This window comes from Pteropus medius, unplaced genomic scaffold, assembly GCF_902729225.1.
Source record: "Pteropus medius unplaced genomic scaffold, Ma_sr-lr_union100, whole genome shotgun sequence".
Taxonomy (NCBI): Eukaryota; Metazoa; Chordata; class Mammalia; order Chiroptera; family Pteropodidae; genus Pteropus; species Pteropus medius.
This window is the reverse complement of record NW_024349519.1, coordinates 11,689,515-11,702,586: the sequence shown is the minus strand read 5'-3', so window position 1 is coordinate 11,702,586 and position 13,072 is coordinate 11,689,515. Positions and strand designations below refer to the sequence as shown.

Genomic DNA, 13,072 nt, shown 5'->3' with positions numbered 1-13,072 from the left:
TTAAAATAGGTTGAGACCTCATAGTTCTGAAGCCAGGGCACACAGACTGTAGCTTACCTTCTCTGGTCTGGCACCTTCCGTCTGCTGGCAATAAGTTTGGCTTCTACAGTGAGATTTGAAGAGAGGTCTGAGTTTGATTAACTGTGCCTTTATGAATAACATCCTCAGAAAATTCCAGGCCATGTTCAGATTTTGACTGCAGCAGCCATGGAGCATTGGTGTATGGCTAAGCTGTTCCTTGCAACAGAAGACTCTGACAGATCATAACTCTTCAAACCTACAGCAGTCATCACCTTTTTTTGCAGGATGGTATTCCTAACATTTTCATTTTACTCACTCTTCAGTTGATTTGCCAGTTTACTGAGAAGCATCAAATCCATTTTTATATCCAGTTTGCTCCCTGCTGGGAAGTAGCTAATCAGACATAGACTTATGATGTTCTCAAAGAATCAAGAGGTACCTAATTAGAGTATTAAGACAAGTAGAAGAGAAAGAAGAAATCCCTAATACTTATTCACAGGTGATATATTTCCTACTAGTTCAGTCTTAGGCTCTCTCTTTGGTGGCAGTTGCTATCTGTGGACTATTTGAATCATGGAGAATCGGTCCTGGTAATATGCCTGGACCACATCCATGGTGAACCCAGCTACCAGACAGAGGAACTTTCTTGGTTGGTCTTTCTGCCAGTTGGTAAATGCAATTGAGTGGAAAATCAGATGGCAACTAATGTTTTTTCTTCTTTGACAGAGACCACCAAAGGAAAAAAAAGAAGCCATCAATCTTTCCTGTGTTGATTAAGAGCACTAGATGCCATTTTGAAACCATGTCCTTTGGAGTCATGCTACTCATTTGAATCTCAGTTTAAGTTTGTTGAAATTGTAACTGTAGTAGGCATTTTCATGTTACAGGGTACCACATTACAGCATGATTGCTCTTTTTTCTACATGATTCATAAAACAAAATAAATTTTGAACAACCAATGGTGTGGGTTATAATTGGTAAATGAGTATATATTTTCAGGAGAAGAAAATGTTCCAATTACAATATACTGCATTGGTAATTCAGTAAGTTTTCTCTTTATCTTGCTATTAAAGATGCAAGATATTCATATTATGTTCTGATCTGCTGCCTCTTTTCTGCAGAAGCAGCAAAAATCTCAATACTATCATATGTCATATGTATATATGTTTTGGAGAGTAAAAAGATTTTTGCCTTATTGATTTTGTTTTAAATCAGCAGTTTCTCTAAGTAAATTATTTCTAGGAGAGCAGTCATTTTTATGGAGTTCACTGTAGTGGTTGCACATGGAAGCTTTCTTGTTCCCTGACCTAGAAGTTCTCATAACCCCCTCCGTTTGGGTTTTTGTGAAGGCTTCATTATATTGGCCATGGGTGATTTGACCCCCAGCCCTTCTCCCTCCCAGGAAATCAGGAGGTAGAACTGAAAGTTCCAACCATCTGTTCATGGTTGGTTCCTCTGACAACCAGCTTTTATCCTAATATGCTTTCTAAAAGTCACCTTATTAACATAAACGCAGTTGGGGTGGAAAGAGGCTTATTATGAATAAGAGGATACCTGTTTCACCTTTATGGTTCTAAAGCATAATGACTAAATATTACAACAAAAGATGTCCCCATTGCTCTTATCACTCAGGAAATTCCAAGGGTTTTGGAAGCTCTGTGCCAGAAATGGGAAGAATGATGAGCAAAGACTATATTTATGTTATATGTGTATATATAATACATATTTTTTCTTATGAATCACAATACAACACCTATAAAATAAGGAAGTAAGTCAAGAAAAGCAAAATATGGCTCCAGGAAAAGAGTGGCATCTTATCCCAGATTCATTGATTCATCGCAGCCCTGGCAAATCCAAATTGGAACAGAAGAATAGAGCCGTTTAGCTATGGGTAGAAAAAAATTAAGTTTTTGTTAAAGTCAAAAAGCGGATTATAAAAACAAAGACAATTTATTCCAGTTTGATTGCAGGATCAGTTTTACTTGAGTGGCATAAGAATTATGACATTACATTATGATATATATATATAATTATGACATATAACAAAGAAAAGTAAATATAGCACACACTATGTTCTCAGAGTTGAATAATTTTTATATGGGCATGATGTAAAGTCTGTTAATTATTTTTCAACTTCCAGAATAAACATAAAGTACAGAAGACAATTGTAATTATAGAATGAAATAGGTTTGTTTTTTTGTTTTTAAATTTTAGAAGAAGGAAGGAGATGTGGAAATATTGGAATACCAATGACTTCATTTCACAAAACGTGAAGTTGAGATCTCCTCCTGGATGATAAAAGCAGATAAAAAACACTTAAGCATGCTGCTTGACGTCGCAAAGTAACCAGTGGAGGATTTGAGGGCGGTAGTGTGTTACTTTATCTGGAATAGATAGTGTGTCAATCAGGATTCTTAAGGGTAAGCAGTGAAAACCACCTCCAGCTGACTCAAGAAGAAAAAGGCAAGTGTCCCTTGGGGGACTAGAGAAATTGGGGCTTAGTGGCCAGGAGCAATTTTTAAAAATCACATAGCAGAAGTATTCTAGGAGCAAAAGTCCTGTTAGCTGAGCACAAAGCACAACCGTTTGTACTTTAAACACAGCTGGCATGGGAGGCCGGGTGCTCCAGTTAGCATTGCTGCCACTGCACAAATCTTACCACAAATGTGCCTCTGAGTCTTCATACCACTATCTGAGAACAAAGGTCTGAGCTTTCAGAAGGCTACTGTTTTTTGGTACTGTACAAATCCCTTGTGCCTAAAGGGGATGAAGTGATACCTTTGTTGACTGGGTGATGGGTTTTGGGAGTGGAAGGACTGCCTGCGCTATGCTTCTGCTTCTCCAGTTTGGACCCCAGAGCTGCGGCATTAGCTCATTAGTCTATCACCAGGGAACACTTTTCTCTTCTGTCACCCACCTTAGGGTAAACCACAGCCTGGGCGGGGACAGTGCTAACTCTCTTTCTCCAGGGCCAGGATTATGTAACCTCTTTTATCACCACAAGGGTGTGTCTCCCTCCTGAAGCTGGCAAGGAAGGCAATAAATAGTTTTCAAGTGTTTCATTTTAACATCGCAAATAAATACATATTTTCTTTCACTTTATGAGGCTTTTGAGCTTTATCTTTTTTTTTTTTTTTTTTTTTAACTTGGGAACATAACACTTCAGCCTATCAGCACCAGAAATTAAGAGAGATGTGTGATCTTGAGCAAGTCATTTAACCTTTCTGGAATTCAAGTTTCCATACTTGTGAAATGGATTAGCTGCCCTCTAAAGCTCTTTCCATTTGGCATTCTATGATTCTATGATAGAATTCAGTAAATCCATTTTATATTCCTGTGTATTAATTGCCTTTTTTCCCCTTCTTTCTATGAGAGATATTGTCAACGGTTTCGAGTTTTAGGAAAAGTGTTTCACACATGAGAGGTGCCCTGGGGTTGCTCAGGCTCTGCTGGGAAGTTACACATCAGCCTGAACAGTTATAATAGAAGGTAGAATTTGGTGCATTTTGGTTTGGGGATGAAATGCCTACCTAGATAAGTAATTCTTAAAGCTATTATTTGAATGATGAAATTAATCCATACAGAGACAAAAAGCTTTTATAAAATATCAATGACAGTTCCAAACAGCAACATTTTATTCAAAGAATTCCTCAGCGGATTCTAATGTGCAGCCAGAGTTGAGAACCACTACTCTTGACAATTTATTAAAAAGTAGAGAAATATTATGGCTATAGTCACTAAATATTCTGCAAGCAAATCTGGGCTACATAGTTTAACAGAATTATTTTCTATTTTTGATTTTAGTTACGTGGAAAAAAATTTTTGGCAAGCAGCTGATTAAAATCAATAGTTCTCAAGTTTTTTGTTCTCAAGTCCCATTATGTTCTTAAATATTATTGAGGATCCAAATATCTAAGTGTATTTACTGTATTACTGTTTTAGAAATTAAAGCTGAGAAATTTTAAATATACTTTACATGAACTCATTTAAAAATAACATTAGCAAATCCATTACATGCTAATACCAATAGCATAGTTTTATGAACAATCATTGTATTTTTGAAAACAAAACAATTTAGTTTGAGGAGAGGCACTTTCACATTTCCGTAAATCTCTTTAATGTCTGGCTTAATAGGAGACAGCTGGATTCCCATCTCTTCTCTGCATTTGTTGTTGTGATAGCTCACATGATGTAGCCTCGGAAAACCTCCACTGGGCTCTCAAGAGAGAAAGGGAACAAGGCAAGTGACGTTTTAGCATTATTATGAAAACAGTTTCAATGACTCCACTGAAAGTCTCAGTGATCTCTGCTATTGAAGTCTTTACATTCATTTTCATAACGGTTCTGTCATTTAAGAAAGATGAGGAAACTGAGGCTTGAGAAGATAAGGAACTTGCCCAGGATCACATGGCGGTGACTGCAGGGCTGATTTCTTCCGGGGGTTTGGCTGCAGAGTGGGAGCTGTGCCACCACACACGTCTCCTCTCAACAGTTCGCACAATACTTAATAGTCATTTTATTTCTCCACTCATCTACTGCTGATGTTGAGAGACTATTGTTCCCCTTAGACTTGTTTGAAGAACTTAATAAACTCAAGAGTAGTTATTCTTAATTTTTTTCAAATGTCTCAAGACAACTATCTAATTTTTTGGATTAATAAAAGACATTTTAGAGTCTCAATAGTTATCAAATGACTTTTCTCATTCCCACGAATTGTAAATCATTGGATATGATCATAATACTGACAATAAGAGCTTGATTTAATTTTTCTTTACAGTCTATTGGTTTATTCTAAACCAATATTCGACATTCTAATAAATTGTGTTTTATTAAAAAAAACATTGTTTTGATGAAGTACAAAGGGGATAGAAACTAGAGAATTTCAGATTCACGATAAATATTTTTTATGCAGGAATTTTAATAAAAGTTCTTTTAGAAAACCACAAGTATATAGCTATAAAAGCTATCATTACTGAGCAAAATCAGGCTCCGAGTACATTCTCCCTTCCTACAAGAGTAATGTCTTTTTCTATTAAATACCAGCACTGATTCCAAACTGTGCTTACCACTTTATCACTTATAATTCTTCTCTGTTTAATGCTTATAGGACAGGATAGTTCTTTCTCTCTGCATAGCCCCTGTTTTTCTATGTATCCTCCTCCCCCATCCCCCTACTGACTTCAATTTTTTTATAGATCTGTCAATATTCTGTCCAGGGAATGACAATTCAAAAAATTTTAAAAAAAGAACAAAAAAGGAATATAAACACCCCACATATGTGTATACTCAATTAATAGCAGAAAAATGCCAAGGAGATAATAATTTTACCTATCAGACTGGACAACAGAGACAGTGTTGGTGTGAGTGTGACCAAAAAGGCACAAACTTACACTGCTGGTTGGAGAGTCAACTGATACCATTATTTAGAAAGCAGGTCAGAAATAGATGATACCAGTCCTGTAAAATACAAAACTTTTATCTTAGAAATCCCTCTTCTTGGAATTTGTGCTCAGAAAGAATTGAAGAAGTAGACAAAGTTGTACATACTAGAATGTTTATTAAGACAGTTTAAAGACATTGAAAATTCAAGAGCCTACTGAGGCCAGACAGGCCATAGCAATTGGTAAAGGGGCAGAATGTTTGACCATAGCAGTTAGTGAGGACTGTAGGAAACGATTATAGCTAAAGGCTTTGAGATTTTAAATGCATTAAGGACCAAATTAAACATCAGTTTTCCACAACTTTTTATAATAGCCAAAACTTAGAAGCAATCTAAATGTCACACAACAAACTACAATAATAGAAACTATGTGAATGTTAACAAAATACAGTACAACCAGTCAACAGAAATTTCCTTATACAGAAAGTGGGAGTACTATGCCCTACGATTGTAAGCTTCAATGAGAATATGTCCTTAAATTACCTGCCAGGTGGTAGGTGTCAGTAAGTGTTAGTTTTTCTTCTTTTAAGTATACACTCTCATAGAGAGAGATATATTAGTCGGGTCTCTTCTGATTTCAAGCCACGAAAACACTATTCACACTTAAGTGGCTTAAGTAAAAAGAACATTTACTCACGTAATTGGGAAGTTCAAGGGACTGAACTTCAAGTGTGAATGGATCTAGATCTTCAAAAAATATATTCTTTCTCTCTTGCTTGCTCACTGTTCTCTTTCTATTGGCTTTATGCTCAGACACGTGCTTTTCATGCTGTAGCAAGACATCTAGGTATAAATTCTACTAGTTTGGCAACCTCCTGTGAGATTAAGTGCCTCTCTTTCAGTGGTTCTACAAAAACTCTTAAATACGGGTGTCATTGGCTCAGTGTTTGGTCATGTGCCCACCCTAAACCGATCACTGTGACTCAGGTTGGACAGCCTTGGGTCAAGAAAGAAACCTGCTGCTGCCAGGGGATCTAGCACCTAAGCCCATGTGCTGACAGAGGAGGATTTCCCAAATGTGAAATCAGAATGTGGTATCCAGAAGGAATGCTAACTGAATGCTGGGCAAAAACAGCAGTTGTTCACTAGCAGAGATCAAATCTTATTTTTATCCTTCTGGTAGAGCCTGATGTTTTGTCTTGAACACGTGCACATGGTAGGATCTCAATGAGCAGCTGTCGTACTCATGTTTAAAAATTGCCAGAAGCCTACAGGAGTGTCCCTGATGTTTTTTCTCTGTAGGTGGGTGTCATTAATACAGGTGTGCAAAACCAAGTGTTAACAGTAAACCCCATCTTGGCTCCCTTGTTTATCCCTACAGCGCTATTGCAAATTGTTGCCATGAGAATATAGGTGTTCTTTCAAGTATATTATTATCATCCCACCTGCTTGTTGTGCAATACGTAATAATAAACACCATCATGATGGAAGTCACGAACTATAGTGGATACTTACAGAAGCCTATCCAAATAGATATAAACAGTTAAAGATGAAAACATATTTTTACATGGACACATTTAAACCAATTCACTGAGTCATCTTTTTTAACAAGGAAAGAGCAAACACTTGCATCAAGCCAACTAATTATTAGGCTAAATTAACTACATACATGTTCAATATCGTAAAGGAAAATAATATTCCTGTATAGAGAATGCTCAAGGCAATGCTTATTTTCTTTCTTTTTGGAACATAACTTCACTCTGTGGTGTATTTTTCTAATGGTGTAATGAGCCAATTTTAGGGGAGATGAAAGCAGGGAGAATGACAGGATTGGCTCCAAGGACCTCATTCTTGCAGATTTCCATCATTTCTATCACGGCGTTCCTTTTGTTAACCTCAAAAGATCATGCATAATCCAGTTTGGGGGTGGATATTTTTGCTCCATTGCATATTCTACATAATGAACCATTTGTGTCATGAATTTCTCATCCCATCCTCCCACCCAGTATGATTTAATGTCTTCTTTAAGTGCTAACCTTAGCAACCCTTATTGTGTGCAGGAGGAAGGAATGCTTCTTTCTGGCATTTACTGAAATTAAAGTCTGTGAGAAGTCTGTGAGGCCTTAGACATTAGGTTCTGTCTTTTGAAAACAAAAAGCAAATAAACACATGCACAAAGCCCAAACAAAAACCCTAGGAACATTCTATATGCTAAAAGGAAGTCTCTCTGAGCCCCCTTACCCGGCTCGAGTTCTCTTTCCCCCAAAATAGTATATTGCCTTTTTATTTTATTTTATTTTTTTTTGTCTGTGGAAGTAGTTTCCTCAAGCAAACATTTTTGCACCAGTTTAGTTCCCTGAAAAAAAAAAAAAAAAAAAGGCTGTTTTCCAATTACTCTCCTTCAGGGCCTGAATTTAAGAAAAATCCTTGCTCAAGCTTTCTTCTCCATGAGTGCTTTCAAAGTGCAGTGTGAGAGAAGCAAGGCCACTAAGACCTGCTGTTTGGAAAAAGTCAGGGGCGGGCAGTCACTCACATTCCGATGTCAGGCATGTGGGAGCTCTAGACTTGAGGGCACTTATTAGAGGAAAGTGTGTTCGCTTAGACCTGGCACCATGTCTGAACACCAGTTTCAACCCATTCATTCACTCACTAACTCATTCATTCGCTTTTTTTTTTTTTTTTTTTTTTTTAAGGCTTAACTAAACTATCACTGTGGACAATAGACTTAACATCTCCATGCTCTGGTCTAATGCAAATAATAATATATTCTACTTCACAGGGTTGTCTTGAGGCATGAGTAACTGATAAAAGTAGAGCACTCAGAACAGAGCCTGGCACCCAAGGCAGCTTTCAGACAAAGTCATTCTTAAGAATCCTTTTTATTTTGGAGTAGAAAGAAAAACACGAAGCTGAATACAAAGGATATGGAGTTCTTTCCTGTTCGCCCTATCCAGTGAGGTAGTCACTAGCCACAAGCAGCTATTTTTTTAAAAAAATTAAATTAATTAAAACTAACTAAAATGAGACATTCTTCAGTCACACTAGCCACAATTCGAGCACTCAATAGCCTACACCTTAGTGACTGGCAAATGAGGGCAGATACAGAACATTTCCATCATCACAGAAAGTTCTACTGAACAGCCATGTTTAGGTTGCATTTTCTATATTGGTCTATGCATACCTCTCTTCCTTAAATTTATCCCAGAAAATACCCGTTGATCTTATATGCACAAAGCACTGTGTTGTATTCTGTGGAATTAAAAAGATGAATATCATTGCCTTTAGAGATTATAAACTTAAGATCTAAAAGGAGAGGTAAGACATGCTCATAATTAATGACGGTGCACACAGTAGGTGATGGCTCAATATTTATTATATGTGCAGTACATAGGGCTAATAATGATGGATCTCTACAAGAAATAAGCTTCTATTAAGAAGGAAAACTGTAGGAGTTTTAAAATTCCAGGACAGAGGCAGAAATCAGTCCATGTGGGGAGTTCCTGAGTTTGAAAGCTTTATAATCTTCAGAAAGCTTTATTTATAATGCAGATATAAAGTAAGTACCTACTCATTCTTTCTAGGGAAGTTCTGAATGAGAAAACTAGCACAAATACCAAGGCTTAAGAATAGTAAGTCTTTTATTGAATAATGAAAAAAACAAAAAACAAAAACAAAAAAAAACGCTTTCCACATAAGCCACGTGCATCACTATTGAGATTGTTTAAATATCAACTGATATTTTTATTTTCTAGGAGGGGAAGCTGGATACTAATCAGAAGATTCAGGATCTAGATGCACAGAGAAAGGGCCCCCTTTCCTGGGAGAGATGTATGCACCTTACTGCATGGCAGCAGCCGAAAAGGGGCTGAAGACAGGGACAGCCATATGAGTTCCTAGGGGGCATCAAGGCTAGTGGGAGAAGTAATTCATGCTCATCACTTTGTGGTTTCCTCTTTCCTATTGTGGTTTCTTCATGTTATCGTCTAACATTAGTAGAGTCTGACCCACGTATGTCATGCTTTGGAGAAGAAAGTAAGTGTATATGTCATGTACTCTTTGCTTTGGGGCTGCAGGGAGCCGAGAGAGCTGCAAGAGTCTGAGACTCAGTCACAAGTGAGCATGCAGTGGTTGGGAGGGAATACTGGAGCAGCACCCAGAGTGTACCTTGCAGGATCATACTTTTTATTAGAACTTAATAAGCTGGCATTTTAATTTCCATATAGCAGGCTATTGAGAATGTGGTTATTGTCAGCCACAGTTTGACCACTTACAAAACCATGCCTTGTAGACAGCTTCACAAGTACTTACTCCCTAGGGAGGTCATTTTAGACATTTCTGAGATGAGTTGACTTTCCATAGGTTATACTCAACTTTTGAATTACATAAGTAAATAGAATTGGGAGTAGAAAAGTTTTGATTGGATTGACTGGGAAGATGTGGTAGTGACTTTTGTGTTTGTTTTCAAAAGGCTTCCACAAATGGCCTTAATTTCACCCATTTCCAAGCGATCACATTCTTTTCTGGAGGCGGGTATAGCAATTCTCTATCTCCCACTATGGAATCTGCAGTCTAGAGAGGGAGTCAGAGAGGGCTTCCCAGATTATTTCTCCTCCACATTAATAGAAACTCCTCTTTTAGCTGTCTAGAGGCGTTTTGGCCATCCTCACCTGTAATAGCATCCCATTTATCAGTTCGTCTTTAACAGCTGGTATAGTCTTGTGCCTAAGTTCCAGATAGCAAAATATAAAAGAAATAGGCATGTGCAACAGCTGGGATGTGTCTTAGAATGGTTCCCTCTTTTTGTTTCACTTCCCCCTTCCCGTTGGCATAATGAAGATTTGGCGATGAGCCATTTGGACTGTACACAAAGTGGAATACCCCAGGAATGGAACAACAAGCCAGGAGAAGACTACATCCTGACAGCACTGCATAGCAGAGCTTCCTTATCGGTTTGAATTTATATGTGAAAAGAGAAGTAAACTCCAATCTTTTTCAAGCTATCTTTCTTAGGACCTTGCTCCACTCAGCCCAACTAATCACAAAGTAAAATCTACCATTAGAAAGCAACTAGTACATATTAAACCCTCAGTATTATTATTGTTTAAAAATACTAGTGGAATTAATTTTAACCAATTTTACTTGTCTAATGGTACATAAAAACTAATGGAATTAATTTTTGATTGAAAATATATACTGGTATTTAATTTTTTTAAATCTTCATCCAGGAAAATGTTTAAAGTCCATATGAACAGCTAAATGGTACACTTTGCTTTAACATTTGCTAAACTGAGCACATCTAAACTTATTCCCCAGGGATATCACTGCCTGGACATTTTGAGATAGAAATTAGGCGCTGCTTAAATAGTTTTGTTTGTTTGTTTGTTTTTGTTTTTGTTTTTGTTTTTTATCAGTTATCCAGAGTTCATCTTGGATCACCTTGCTCTTAAGAAGTCTGATGCCTTCCCTAAATTTCTTCATTTTGTAAGGTGTTTGGTTTCTCTTATTAAATCTGGTGCTGGTTTCTGGTATCTGCCAATGCTGTCTAACCTGCATCTTAAGCTGTGTAGTTATCTCTTCCATGCTCAACCCTTTGTCCTTGATTTTCTCCCTCCCAAATACACTCATATGTGACAACTGTGTGTGTTAACTGAAGGTCCAGTGGCAATGGTAGAAGGATATGAAATAATCCAGCACTTAATTTCCAGCTCTATATTAGACTTCCTAGTTCTTCGAAAACCCTCTTGGTCATTTCTCTAACTTAGGATCTAGCCATCCACTACTGCACTGTCCTTTGTTTCATTATCTCTTCTGTTTTCTCCAACTTAACTCACAGTTGCCTTCTTGGACAGAGTAGTCTAGTTTTCTCATCGTCAGGAATATGTAATTCCTGTCCTCGGGGCCACACTTTCCTTCTCTAAATATTTTATCACAGTATTTTCCTAAAAGTGACAATTCTTTCCCTAAAATGAACGCTGGTGCCTGTTGACTACATTTGGACCCATTGGCTATTCTCGTGGGGGAAATGAAATTTAATCTTTCTTATTTTGTGGTTAGATAGTTACTTTTTTGGTCTATGATGCCATAGTTTAAATTTTAGGAAAATTTTATGATATTCTAACTTAAAAAATTAAAATAGAATCCAATTTAGTATACCGAAATCTCAAACTGTTATTGCACTGTCAATATTGCTTTTCTTCCAAGTGCAATCGTGCATATCCTAACTCCTTCTGCAGGATTATTTCCATGAGGATTGTAGGAGTTCTTCAAGATCTTGACCTCGAGTGCTCCACTGTAATTCCAGCCTCTGATTTCCTACACTGCTATGTTTCTGAAACCTTATCTATTACTAATCACTAGCTCATCTTTCCATTTCTTTATGTCCATTTCACTTACCTCCTTATTAAGCCTTGACTTCACACACTTATTCAAATACATTTATTATCACCATGAAATTCCTTGCTCCTTAAAGCATTTTGGAGACATGTTCTGTCTATTGTCTCCATGTCTCCTATTGCTGCCAGTACAAAATACCCCTCAATAAATATTTGTCATATTAAAAAGAATATACTAAGTATTTCTTCTACTTGCTGAAAAACATTTAAAGTATCAGTTCTTCATCTTGTGGAAGCATCCAATTTCTTTATCTCTAGCAAATTCCCAGAGAATTTAAGGCCAGGTCCAAGGAGCTTCTGGTTATAGAACCATGTTCAAGATAATATCCATTTTTCTCTGCTAGTCACATTTAAGTGTTTATATAAGTTTTTTATGTTCTCATTAGAATTCGCAATATTGATTGTATCTTTCGCCTCTTTTTCAATTGACCTTCTGGAAGAAAAAGTCAGGTTTAGAATAATAAGTTAACACTGATTTTTAAACACATTCAATGGACAGTGGATATTGCTCAATTTTTTCCTTAACCCACCGCCCCCCATCTCCCCCCAACCCTAGTGACCTATAGGACCCTGTTAGCTCTGGTGTTCTTTCTTGGGTTCTGGGGATTTTAGATTTAGGATTTTGGAGGATAGGGAATTTTAGAGGAAGACTTTATTTTCAATGATCTGGTATATGCAGGGACTTTTAGTTTTGTTGTTGTTGTTGTTATTGTTGTTGTTGTTGTTGTTGTTTTTAAGCCTACAGCAACCAGTATTCCTAGGCGGTCTCCCATCCAAGTACTAACCAGGCCTGACCCTGCTTAGCGTCCAAGATCAGACGAGATCGGGTGTGTTCAGGGTGGTATGGCCGTAGACTATGCAGGGACTTCTAAATGCCTTATTAAGATTTTATAAGTGGATTATTAAAATTAAGTACTTAATTGGCAATGGATGATTTCATATATTTACTTTTCAGGGGTAGAATTGAAATTTAAAAAATTATTTTGTCAAGTCCTTTACTGAGAAACACGCATCATTTCCCCACACACATACCCCTATGTTAGCTTTAGAGACTGAAGTATACGCCAGCGTGCTTAAAACCACTGAAATCCCCCCTGTCAGCCTACAATCCAATCATGAGTGAGCAAGAGCTATATGTGTGAAGGTGAAGGAATTATCTCTCGGCATGTTTCATGAATATGCTCTCATTTATATCCTCACTTTTGAGGCAGGAAATAGCACAGCTCCACTGTAGGCTGCAGGATTTATAGGAACCTTTGTAGGATAGCCTTTGAGTGTC

At 37.2% G+C, this 13,072-nt stretch overlaps 1 non-coding gene across 1 annotated transcript; it reads right to left on the bottom strand.

Moving 5' to 3' along the window:
• Nucleotides 1-12,529: 12,529 nt before the first annotated feature.
• LOC120618691 (5S ribosomal RNA) lies at nt 12,530-12,648 on the bottom strand. Its single transcript, XR_005657282.1, has one exon. It is a non-coding gene; the product is annotated as a 5S ribosomal RNA (ribosomal RNA).
• Between the last annotated feature and the right edge of the window lie 424 nt (nt 12,649-13,072).